Source organism: Pipistrellus hanaki (genome assembly GCF_964339955.1).
Source record: "Pipistrellus hanaki genome assembly, chromosome: 3".
NCBI classification, from domain to species: Eukaryota; Metazoa; Chordata; class Mammalia; order Chiroptera; family Vespertilionidae; genus Pipistrellus; species Pipistrellus hanaki.
In genome coordinates, this window is record NC_140505.1 from 160,375,246 (window position 1) to 160,388,974 (window position 13,729).

The 13,729-nt window shown below is 39.9% G+C and overlaps 1 pseudogene across 1 annotated transcript; it reads right to left on the reverse strand.

The window, feature by feature from the left end:
* Positions 1-7,419: 7,419 nt before the first annotated feature.
* Positions 7,420-8,308, reverse strand: LOC311620673 (mitochondrial fission factor-like; annotated as a pseudogene). The gene has a single exon. The product of its transcript is annotated as a mitochondrial fission factor-like (transcript).
* Positions 8,309-13,729: the final 5,421 nt, after the last annotated feature.

A 13,729-nucleotide genomic window follows, 5' to 3' on the forward strand; every position in this document is an offset into this window, starting at 1 on the left:
CATAATTTGTTTTGGGCTTCTGAGTGTGTCAAACACTCCAATGGACTGTTGTCTCTCCCCCCCCCCCCCCCCCCCGCCGCCTTATTCTAAGCAAATACACATTCTTCATTTTTATTCCCTAACATAATTCAAAATCTCTCTTATAGGGACTAGTGCTATTCTCTTTACTCTGCATATCCCTGTGCACAATGAGCTCCTTTATACTGTATTTATTTTCATTCATGTGTGCTTTTCTTTTCTTTCTCTGTGTTTTCCCCCCACAAGGCCAAGTCTTGAATATTCAGTTTGACTGGAATTGACTTACAGGAGGGGCAGTATGGAATGGTGGGTTAAGAGCATTGGTTTAAGGCCCAGACCACCCAGGTCAGAATAGTAACTCCACCACTTACCGGCAGTGTACCATTGAGTAAGCTACTTAATGTCTGTGTCAGCTAGAGTCCTACCAGAGAAACCAAAACACTAAGATATATGTCTATGTCTATATCTATGTCTAAACACACACACACACACACACACACACACACACACACACAGATTTATTGCAAGAAATTATCTAAGTGTGTGGTCTGGCTGGGCAAATCTAAAATCTGTCTTCTTGCCATAGCTGCTGGCAAGATCCCAATTCTGGACCATTCTGGCTCTCTACACTTTTCTTGCAAATTACTGGAGCAATTTCAGCTGGACAGTGAGCAATTCATAGGAGACCTCGTCCTGCCTCTGGTCTGCTCTCTTCCCCCTTCCTTCCTGTAGCAATTTCAAACCATACCTGTCCCTCCTCTTTTCTCACCCTAGTTTCTGTGTTTCAACCCTGAATTTTAAGTCACATCCATGCAGTTTCCTCCTAAAACTCCTCTTAATTCCAGTCCACCTGTTTTATATTCAAGATTTCCTGTCTACTTTTTCTTAATCTCAACATACAAACATGCTCCCACTCTTTCCCATGTCAGTCTTTAGCTGCTGGGTTTCCCTTTGTCAAACAAACCTCTTCAGAAAATGGTATATTTTGCTCTCTTTATTTCCTCACTTGCCAGTAAGTCTTTTCGTTCATTGAAATCTGACTTCTACCCCAACCTTCCTGCTGAAACGGTGTTCACAAGGTTGGTGATCTTAACCATAAATCCAAGAGATGGCTGAAAGGAATCTTTCACGATCTTGTTCAAATCTCAGTAGCTCTGGACACTGTTGACCACTCTGCTCGAACCCCTCCCTTCCCTTGGCTTCCATGGCACTGTCTTCTCGTAATGATTTTCTCCTTTAATCTTTATAGTAACTTCTTAGTCATCCATTTGCTCAAATTAGCAGGACTTCATGCATTTCTCTCCTATCCTCCCATCACATGTGTGAGAATTAAGGCTTACTTAGTCCCACAGGGCCAGTCCTATGTCCAAGTGCTGGTGAGGAAGGACCTGAAGACTCAGATGGATCATTTTCCAGCTGCTATTACTTCTGTTGCTGCCACTCAGCATCATGTGGAAAACCTGTGAGGTGTGGAGCCTTGAACAACAACAACAAAAATGCTGAACAAGTTGAAAAAGTGGGTTTACCTAGAGAGAAAAGAAGTTGGAAGTTTTAAAGGGCCAGTTTAAAAAAAAAAATCCTGCCCAACTGAGCAGCATCACATTTCACATAGAAATTACTTTTTAATTACATGAAAATATAAATATTTCTGAAAATACAGCCACTTCATGTAGTTTGGACATGTAATATATATATGTAATTTTATATTTTGGGGGTGTGGTCAAACTAATTCTATTAGCATGAATTCCTCTGGTTATTATTTATTGACTGTGATTTGGGCAGTTCCTGGCTTATGCAGTGTTATTAGTGTTAAATTTGTGGGCTATAACCTTAGGGTATAAATTTTATAATTCACCATCTGCTATGAAAATATATGAGATGAGTTTTAGGGATGCGAAATTACCAAGAATGGAGTAGAGAAAGCTATAGGCTGTCTAATAATCACCTCATCTGGCTGATGGATAGCTATAAAGAAAAGGCAGTCAATGAAAAGGGGAGTGCAGATGCCTTGAGGTGAACAGAGGGAGCCAGTAGTCTTTCTGAAGATCAAATAGGAAGAAATACACTTAAGTCATAATAGAAGGTAGGACCCCAGCTTCACCTTTCTTGTCCTTTATTTCTACCTGAACAAACCACAGCAAAAATAGCTGACATTTATATCATGCTTATTATATACAGACAATACTTTGAATTCTTTACATCTGTGAACTTTTAATCCTCACAACAATTCTGCGAGGAAGGACTTTTGCTCTCCTTGTTTTTTTATTTCATGTGCTCCACGAAACACAAAGAAATTAATCATTTTTCCTAAAGTACCACAACCAGTAATGGCAAAACTATCATTTCAATTTAAACTCTCTGAGTTCATCCTTGCAATAAAGATTGAGCAAAGTTCTATGGCTCCATTTCACCAACGTGGGTGATCACAGCCACCTCTGTTTTTATTTTCATATCCTTTTTGTATTGCTTTATCTTGTGCTACAAGGACAAGTGATACAATAGAACAAGCAAGTGCTTCTCCCCTGGGATACCAACTCGATACCCAAAAGGCAAAGGAACAAAAGTTACTGATGCTACTCCAGGGGCAGGAAGCAGTTAAAAGAGGAAGGAGGTGGCTTGCCTAGGGGACAAGAGAAGGGGAGGAGGAGAAGTTGGGGGAGGGTGGATGGACATGCAAGAGGGCTGGAGGGTTTCCAGGGCATCTGCAGTGCTCCTGAATCAGTGGCATTTCAGATATCTAGAATTCTTTGAAAACAAAGATGCACTTTGGCGTCTAATCCACATTAGATCATCGGAAGCTAAAACAAATTACTGTGAATGCTCAGCAGATGTGAAAAAATATCTTCTGACGACCTCTTACTGGATACATATAAAATAACTTCTTGTGGTACTCTTTGTGGAGGCCAAGGTGCTTTGATGTGGGTGCTGTTGGGTTATAAAAATAAAGATGTGGGGAAATGTTATGAGGAACCAACAAGAGTACTTCCTAATTATTGAATAATATCTTTCAATTCTTTTAAAGAATATATATTTTGTTGATTTTTTACAAAGAGGAAGGGAGAGGGAGAGAGAGTTAGAAATCTCATGAGAGAGAAACATTGATCAGCTGCCTCCTGCACACCCTCTACTGGGGATGTATCCACAACCCAGGTACAGGCCCTTGACCGGAGTCAAACCTGGGACCCTTCAGTCCCCAGGCCAACATTATCCACTGAGCCAAACCGGTTAGGGATATCTTTCCATTCTTAAGAGTAAAACTCTTTTGGAATGACATGATTTTTTTTTTTTTTTTTTTTTTTTTTTTTTGATATCCAAACACTTATTTTGTTCTTTTGCTCTTTTAGATTGAGATCCCACAGGACTATAGGTCTTGTAAAATGTACATTAACAAGCAATCTATTTTCATATTTCAACAGCCTCTGTTTGAATACTTCCCATGACAAGAAATTTATTACTCAGAGGCAGCTAAAAATACAGCTCAAAGAATCAGAATATTGGTATTAGGTAAGTGTCAGAAAAAGTTTTCATGATATGTAAGTACAAAATATTCCTCATGGTTCATGGCTAAGCAAATATCTATCTGACAAAGGTGTAGTGAGGATATTGTTTCAGATCTTTAACTACCAGTTTAGAGGACTTCTCATTTCTTCCCTCTCTCCTCACACCCACTGTTTGATCCCATGGTTGCCCAAACACTTCTGCTCACTGGAGACTGGGACCTGGAACTGGGCACTTCAGTGCAACCAGCGGCACCGCCCTGCTGAGTTCCAGCATTGAGCAATTCTTCACAGTAGAATTTAGAATAGCAAACTGCTACAATTATATTTCCTAATTTCCTAATTGAGATTGCTTTTTTCTTTTCAAATTGTAGTAACATTGGTTAATAACATTATGTAAGTTTCAGGTATACAAAAACAAACTCATAAATTCAGACAACAGATTGGTGGTTATCCGAGGGGAAGTGGGGTGAAAAGAGGGCAAAATGGTAAGAGGAGTCAAATACATGGAGGTAGTTTTTAGTTTTTCTGACCCTAAGAGCCAGCCTTCTAGCAAAAGAGCAGGCTCAATTTAGAAATCCCAGTAAGAAATCATACTGGTAGGCCTGGCTGGTTTGGCTCAATGGATAGAGCATCAGCCTTCAGACTGAAGGGTCCCAGGTTCGATTCCGGTCAAGGACACATGCCCAGGTTGCGGGCTCAATCTCCAGTGTGGGATGTGCAGGAGACAGCCGATCAATGATTCTCTCTCATCATTGATGTGCCTATCTCTCTCCCTTTCCCTTCCTCTCTGAAATCAATAAAAATATGTTAAAATTAAAAAAAAAAGAAATCATACTGGTAAATAAGAAAATGTGACCTGTTAATTGTAATACTGACATAAACAAGTTAACATTTTAGTGAGACAAGGGCTCTCTTTTTCTGTACATCTAGGAAAGAACCAAACTCATGCTCTCAGTGTGGCTCCAAGACAATGGACACTACTCAACACTTTTCTGGGAAAAGGGCCAGAGAAGTAATTACTGGACATTGATTGTGTTATATTTTGGATTTGAAAGCCATCCATGATGCTAGCCTTGTCCTGGAGAGGAAAGTTAGGATATCCCCAAATACCACCAACAACATTTGTTACAAGTGGTACTGGGAGAATATGTGTGGGAATGAAACATCATCAATATTTTTAGCAGTTTTCCTTAAGAGTGAAATAAATACGCATTTGACACAGTGAAATGATGAATTTTCCTTCCCTTTAGATCACAATGTCCTGGTGCTTTTCACCTTAAGAACCAGGGCTTCAATGCTTCAGAGGAAGGACAGAACAGGCTATTCATTGCACGAACACCTTTAGGGCTCTTGTAAAAGCGGGCTCCTGAGAGGCAAGGTTTGTTGAGAGACAAAAGGATTTCTACATGCTCAAACTCCTTAAGATTGAAGCTCTGACATTTATATCATACTAAGATCTCAGGAAGAGGGAGGATATAGGCTGTGAGGTCGGAAGGCTGCTGTTTGTGTAGGAAAGAATGAGAGATCTCCAGGGTTAAGTGTTGAAGAGGAAAGAAAGAGAATGTGATTGGATCTATGACTTCTTCTTCCTGCTTCAGGGCAAGTCCTGGGGTGAGAGGCATGAAAAACAAGAAAAGGTTCAGGGTCAGAAGAGAACAGGGGCTTTCTCCTCATTTCCTTGGGCACAGGCTGGGATTTTAAGTCCTCTCAGAGGGACAACCAACAGGGAGCATCCCAGGTGGCAGGCTGCAACGGGTAAGGGAGGCTCCTAGCAGGAAAGAGAGTCAGTTCTTCCTCTATCCAACCAACACCAACTTCAGTTCAACACTGAACACATTAGCTATCAGTGTTTTTATCCTGTGACAGTGTGATATTACAGAGAAATTCTTCTGTCACTGTTCAGCTCAATCATCATATATTCTTAATCCTTAATGTCATTTGTGTTATTACATTTTCTTTTTTTCCAGTCCCCTTGAATTATAGTGTCTCTGTTAGTGGTTTCTAAGAGCTTGTTTATGACTAAAGGTATTAAGTATTTCTCATGAATACCATGGTGTTTGTTTGTTTGTTATTATTAGTTTCCCCTTCCTGTGTGTTTCAGCAGCAGATACCAGAAAAATACTCAATGTCCAGACAGGATGAGAAACAGCCTCACATGCTCAGCCAATATGGTTCCGTGGTTGAATGTTGACCTAGGAACCAGGAGGTCACATGCCTTCGTTGAAGGCTCAGTCCCACCCCCAACATGCAGGTAGCAGCCGATCAATGACTCAGAGAGAGAGAGAAAAAAACCTCAATGAGTCTCTCTGAATCATTGATCGGCTGCTTCCTTCCTCTCTTCCTCTCTGAAATCAATAAAAACATATTTTAAAAAAGAAAGAAAAGAACAGTAACAGCCTCACAGAGGTCAGGGAGGGCCAGGCACACAATGCAGGATCCAGGCCCAGAGCCCCAACCCCAAGTTCCTTTTCAACTCCACACTCAGACACCTTCTGACAGGGAAGACCATCTGAATGACTGAGCAATTACGGGAAATAAAGTTAAACCTAAATAGACTTAAAAGAAAATGGAGTCTAAGTTACCTTTCATTGGCGAGTTTAATTTTCACTTTTTGCTTCACTTTACAGGAGAAGGCCTTCTTTATTTTCCAGAGAAACAGAGAATGCTCCATCTTCTTTCTTATTATTTCCCTTGTCTGACAATCTTGTGGAAATGCTGCTTCCTTCACACAAAAACACACAAAACTCTAGAAGTATATGCCAATCTTATTTGGTCCAGGCACTAACTCCCATTGAGTCAATTCTAGTTCTAAAAATGATTTTTTTATTTTACTTATCAGACCTGCATGATGAACGATCACTGTGTTTTCTCCAAGACCTGTTTTCTTTTTCTCCTGACCACACAGGTAAGTTATATTTAAATTAAATTTCAGCCTCCCTAATAGTTAGGTGGGATAATATGTCTGTATTCTAGTTAATCGAATGTGGATGGAGGAATAGATACCTCTCCCAGGCTTGGCCTCTAGAAACTTCTGTGCAGTCCATGTTCATCCTCCCCTCACCTGTCAACTAGGGGCCTGCAACTAATAAATTCTTTTTCCCCCATCCATTTCCTGATGACTGTAGCTGAAGGGTATCAGTTATGCTAATCAGAAACATAAGGCCAGTCCAGTTGTAGCACTGGTTTAGAAAGAAGTCTGTGGGAAACTAAACCAGTCCAGGTGAGTGACTCCAGGCATTTCTAGCTGATAGCATTCCTCCTCATAAGCTGAGTCCCACCCAAAATAGTAATTCCTTATGCCTTGATTTTAGGACGTAGCCATCACTAAGGGATAGGATATTTTTCCGCTCCAGGATAATCTTACGGGGCCACCGTGGTATCTGTGGTCCTTTGTTGACTGAAACAACATTGTGCAGCACATGACCATATTACTACTATTATTTACCTTAAAAGTTGTTCCTTTTACTCACAATGGAAACGTCAAGTGCTAAAAATATTGTAATAACAAGTGTATGGAAAAGAACTAACAGTATGATGTTTTGTAATCCCCAGGGCAAGCTAGCAAGATATTAGAACATATTTCTTCTTCATGAGCTACTATGGTGAGTTCTTTTAATGTTTAATGCTGAACTAGACAAATTCAAAAGAAGACAGTTTTCTTTCTTTTTTTCTTTCTTCCTTCCTTTCTTTCTTTCTTTCTTTCTTTCTTTCTTTCTTTCTTTCTTTCTTTCTCTCTCTTTCTTTCTTTCTTTCCTCCTTCCTTCCTTCCTTCCTTCCTTCCTTCCTTCCTTCCTTCCTTCCTTCCTTCCTTCCTTTTCCTTTTTTCCTTTTTTCCTTTTTTTTTTTTTTTTTTTTTAAAGTTAGCCTTGGTGGGGTGGCTCAGTTGGAGTTGAGGTTATCTCTAGCGGCGAAACCAGAGCCAGACATTAAACAGCCAGAATGCTACAGTAATTGAACACATGACCGTCTCTCTTTTAGTACGTTCTTTGTTCTCCTCTTCTATAAGTTGTAGGCGTCGATTTAGTTTGATTATCTGTCGTTTTAATGAAGCTGCGCGTACAACCGTCAAGTCCTCTAAAGTTCCTTCAATCGTGTCTGTATTTGAGATGCCGTACCTGATACACTCATTGTGAGGACTGGAAATGATGGCCATAGACCCATTGTTCAACATAGGGCTTTCACAATGTAGTTCACTCAGTCTTCTTACGGTGTACCCTGGTGCAGAATTCAGTGCCTGGAACCTTGAAATCTTACTTCGTGGGACAAAATCTGACCTGTGACACATGGAGTCAGTTCTGGCCAGCTGTCTGTTTTGGGACACAGCATTTCCACTCATCGAGCGCTCTCTTTTTAGCCTGCCAACTGCATGGATTTCTTCATTTTGAGGGTTTGAAGGAAGTCTTCCTGAATCCAGAATATCTAGTGGTCTTCCACTTAGGTCTAGGACAGGAGGTGGTGTTTTTAGTGCCAGAAGTTTAAAGAGTTTTGGTGCCAGAGGTCAAGCCTGTTTGTCTTGAAAATGGAATGTCTTCATTATTCCCTCTCTGGAACCTGCATAATCACCATAGTATTTGGAACTCCTCCTTGGAATTCTTGTTCCAGATCAGCATTTGGTGGTGTCGCCTTTAATGTTAAGGGATCCACATTAGACGACAAATACATTACTAGCAGTTGTATTCCATTTTATACTGAATTCCTCTAATTCCCACCATCTCAGCAGCAGTGTGAGAAGGAAATGCTGCCCCATTCACTCATCCTATTGGTGTGTCACTTGGTTTTCTTTTACTCATTCCCCCCTTCCCCCCCTTATTTTTAAATTCTCACCTGAGAATATTTTCCTATTGATTTTCAGAGAGTAGAAGAGAGAGGGAAAGACAGAGAGAAACATTGATGTGAGAGAGACCCATTGATGGGTTGCCTCCTGCACTTGCCCAACCAGGGCCTGGGCCAATGAGGAGCCTCCAACTGAGGTACGTGCCCTTAACCAAAATCGAACTTGGGACCCTTCCCTCCACAGGCCAACACTTTATTCACTGAGCCAAACCTGCTAGGGCTACTCATTTTAAAAAATATAAATATATTTTATTGATTTTTTACAAAGAGGAAGGGAGAAAGATAGAGAGCTAGAAATGTCGATGAGAGAGAAACATCAACCAGTTGCCTCTTGCACACCCCCTACTGGGGATGTGCCCGAAACCAATGTACATGCCCTTGACCGGAATCGAACCCAGGACTTTTCAGTCCACAGACCGACGCTCTACCACTAAGCCAAACCGGTTTCGGCATGGGCTACTCATTTTTAAATATAGTAAATACATGTCTATAATAGCTATTAAAATACTGCTACCCTGTAGTTTTACTTTATTCAATAATTCCCCTACAGATCTGAAATTTTGGGGAGGTGTACATAATAACACGGAAATTGCTTTTCCAGAAATGTGTACCATTACTACTTGCTATTTGGCACTATTTGCTTCTGTGCTTCATATGAAGTCCTTTAATTTGCTTCAATGTACACATAGTGGATTAAGAGCTACTTTTGATCCCCTAGGACAATTGGAGGGTCCCTCCTGAGAGCCACTGCCCACAGGCTCCAGCAGGAGGTATTGAGGGCAAAGGAGCATCAGCAGGGAGCAGGGAGGGATGCAAGAATGGTGGTGAGTAGTGGTGGAGGAGTTCGTGGTCACATGATGAAAGGAGGGTAGACCAAGACAGCATTCTATGGAAAATAGTGGGAGGTAAGCTATTACTAGGTCCTACGTGGTATCTCTATCTCATATCAAAAGCAAAACAACAGGTAAGATTCTTGAAATAATATTGTATTTAACATTTCCCCCCCACCGATAGGGGTTACAGGTATCTGCTGTGTTCATAATGATCGGCTCTCTTTCATTTCAAAAATGATTCTAAGGACCTGCCATCTACAGAATAAGCCATTTGAGTAGCTTTCCAGCAACAGAGATAGATTTATTGTCGTATTTGAGGGCAAATTTACAACATAGGCTGAAAACAAACAGACAACAAAAATTGGCCTACCAAAAGATTCAACTGATAACTTTTGATCTCATTATTGGTAACTTAATGCAGTATCTTTTTCTACTCAGAAAGGTAAGTATCACAGGTTCCGTGTACCTGCCATTGTGACAAGTATGTTCTTCATCAATGTTCTGTTTTCATGGGCTCCATCCAGCCTGTACTGTGACTGCTGCACACTGAGCTATATTTCTGTTCAAACATAGAGGAACATTTTATTTATTTTTTCCCCCTAAAATTGATCATTCTGGGATCTTACATTTTATAAAAATAGGAATTTCCTATCTAGATTTCTGGATGACTTACTTAATTTATGGCTATTGTACCAACTTCAATAACTGATATCCACTGTGGCAAAACTAGTGACTGAATGATATATGGATGGATGCTATTTCCTGAAGTGATTTGTTGATGTTTGTTTCCCCAGCAGATTTATGTTGTCTATTAAGTCTTCCACCACCATCTGGTATAATTAATGACTTGTGATACTTGCCTCTTGTAGCACAAAAATCCATCGCCTGGTAGAAAATGCAGATGGGCATTCTATGAGATGAGCCAAGATTGTGAACACAAAGGCTTCCTCTGCCAGCTGAAAGCAGATACACGAAAAGCCCTCGCCACCTGGAATTTATCTTCTTCCTCCTTCATTGTCCCACAACATAGGACAGCAACTAGAATTTGAGTGGGACTAAAACTAAAGCTTCAGTTAGCAACCGGGGGAGCCTAGGCCCCTACGTCATCATCCAGATGTTGACTTCCGGTTTTATTATAGGCCAGAGCCTTTGTTTACTTCTTCTTTATTCACAGCACTTCTTTTTTCATTCAGTTCTCTGTTCTCCCTTTAATCTCTTCCTTGACCTGAGAGATCACCATTTTCTTCACCTTTTTTTTAGATTTAATTTTTTTCTTGTTTAAAGTATTACATATGTCTCCTTTTCCACCCATTGACCTTACCCTGGCCACTCTCACTCCCCAGCATTTGCCCTCACCCCCCTTTACTGTCTGTGTCCATTGGTTATGCTCATATGCATGCATATAAGTCCTTTGGCTGATCTCTTACCCTCCCCTCCCATCCTCCTCAGACTTCCCTCTGAGGTTTTTGATGTTTTGTTCTATGCTTCTATGTCTCTGGATCTATTTTTGTTCATCAGTCCAACTCTTTTTTTTTTTTTTCCAGAAGTAATACTTGCTCTTACTTGTTCTTCAAGAAAAACATTCAAACATAGAAAAGTAATATAAAGCAAAAGTTGGATATGCAAAAAAGTAAACTTTGTTAATAAGTTATTTTTTCCTTGAATACATTTTCTATGCATATTACAGTGTAATATACATATGTGTGTGTATATATCAATTTTAAAAATCTTAAGAAAAAACGAGTAGAAAGAGTAATAATGTGTAGACAGATGGCCTTTTATTGGTATATAATTGGTGCCTACCCTTAAGTGTAAAAGCTGAGGAGGCAAATCATGCAAATCTAACATGCAGATAATAAAACAAAGTAAGACTCCAAATTCATTATGTTGCAATAGTTCTAGAAGCACTGCTAAAAGAGGTTCATAGATATTGGCATGAAATCACTAGGAGAAAGACCACCATGGCCTCCAATGGTGTGGGGGGAAAGAAATATACAGAAGAAACCCTCAAAGATGGGATCTGAAGATGGGGGAGATCTGAAGTATAGGCAGAGGAAGGGAGACACAATTTCAAATGAAGAAGCTTACATAAGTGGAGCAAGCAAAAGAAAGGTAGGGACATGGGTGGAATGACTTGGTTGGAGGCACTTGTTTGCACGGGGATGTATGACTGAGCATAAAGATTGGTAAAATTGTGGTACATCCTGCTTGCTAAGCTATGGATTTTAGATACACATATGAAGGTAATTAGGAGTCCTTATTTAAGTGCAGGATAGTATGATTAAAAGAGTTTATTATAAAGAAAAATATGTCAGTGGTACACAAGATGTATGAGTGAAAAGACTATGGGCTAGGACTATGTTAGGAGACCAAAAGAAATCAGAAGCAGAATTGAGATGGTAACAAAAAGGGAAGATTAGATTCTAAAGACATGCAGAGAATTGGCAGAATTTAGCCAATTGGAATAAATGCTTCCTTCTCTCTACCCCAAACCTAGGGACCTGGGATTTTTAAAGTTTAAAGTAAAGATGAATATTTTAATAAAGTTAATCAATTCTTTTTAGTGTAAAAAGATTAACACACTTTTACGAATTCCTCTCTGAATATGTGGGAAGAACAATACCCCAAGCCCCTTCAATTCTGTGGCTTAGGGTTACTCTGTAAGGGACCCATCCATTTGTAAAAGGTTTTTCTCAAGGTATTTTTAGACAGACCTTGATAAAGAATAAAATGATGTAAAGTGTTTAACCTCTATCTGCCTCAAATTGCTCCTTTGAAAAATTGGCATAACAACACATGTCCCAGAGCACTTCTGGGGGATTAGATGAGTTAGAAGATGCTAAGTGTTAGACTTTGTGTCTCAGTAAGTTTTAGCTTTCCTCCTCCTACTCTTCCTCCTTTTTATACTTCATGCATCTGAAGAAGCCTTTTGGGAAATCATGGAACTGTTACTATACTCCAAAGGACTCATTTCCTTCCCAACATACTTTGCTAACACTATATATTTTCAAAATGATTAACTATTCACAAAATTTTGATATTCTAACCAGACCATGAACAGACTCCTTGGATCACCTCAAAAATACACAGAAAATGATGGGGAATAATATTTCCTTTTTTACACCATTGATTATGTCTTCCCTCATTCAGTATTTTATTCTCTTACCTTCTGTGGCACCTTACTCTCTGGGTTTTTATTCCACCTCTGAGGCCTTTTTTCAACTCTTTTGCACATGAATTTTCTTATATCTGGCCAACTGTATGCTGGGTATGCATAACTCCGTCCTGACCACTGTCCTCTCCTTCCTGTGTTTTCCTTCACTAAACAATTTCATCGATGTCACCCACCACCTACAGGCCCATAATTTCCAAATATACACAGGTGTCTCAAAGATATATACACACTTTAACAGCTGATAGCTCCACTCTGACAATGAAATGTATTTTAATAAACACTGCCTTTATAATTTTTCAAAGTGTGCGTATACATGTTTGGGGACACCCTATATATTATGCCCAAACCTCTCCTCCGAGTTCCAGATACAAATAGCTCCCTGCTGAGGTGACATTTCTACCTGAAAGCCTCAGAAGCCCCTCAAAATTGTGTGTGTCCCATTCACTTGGTCATTTTCTGGTGTTCTCTCTCAACATTTCAATAAAAGGTGATGCTTCTCCTCTCTTCTCCCTGGCTTCAGTGCTGTGGTGGTTCTATCTCTCACACCAGCTTTCATTACAACTCTGATATCACAAATTCACTGCCCATCAAGTTTACTTATGTAATAAAGTAACTCTGTACATTATGTTTACTAGTTCAGTAAATAAACATTTATAGAGTTTTAAGTTATATAGTTCCTAATACACTGCTGGTAGGAATGCAGGCTGGTGCAGCCATTATGGAAAACAGTATGATGCTTCCTAAAAAATTAAATATGGATCTGCCATTTGATCTAGTGATCCCACTCCTAGGAGTAGATCCAATCAGAAGGAATATATGCACCCCTATGTTCATAGTAGTGCTAAGCTCAGGAAACAGCCCTAGTGCTTATCAGTAGATGAATAAATAAAAAAGCTGTGGTACTTTTAGACCATGGAATACCATGCAGCAGTGAAAACGAAGGATCTGTTACCCTTTGAGACAGCATGGAAGGACCTGGAGAATATTTTGCTAAGCGAAATAGCCAGTCAGAGAAAGACAAGTATCACATGGTCTCACTCATCTGTTGAATCTAATAAACAAAATAAACTGATGGAAAAAAAATAGATCCAGAGACATAGAAGCATGGAACAGACTGTGGGATCTCAGAGGGAAAGAGGGATTGCGTGGGTGAGTGGAAAGTGATCAGCCAAAGAGCTTGTATACATATATGCCTAACCCATGAACACAGACAATAGTTGGTGAAGGCCTCGGGGGGGCGCTGATGTGGGCTAGAAAGGATCAAATGGGAGAGGAAAAGGGGGACATCTGTAATACTTTCAATAATAAAAATTGAAAAAAATTTTTAGGTTGTTTAACTCCTGAGCAAACCCCGTATGTATACTCAGATG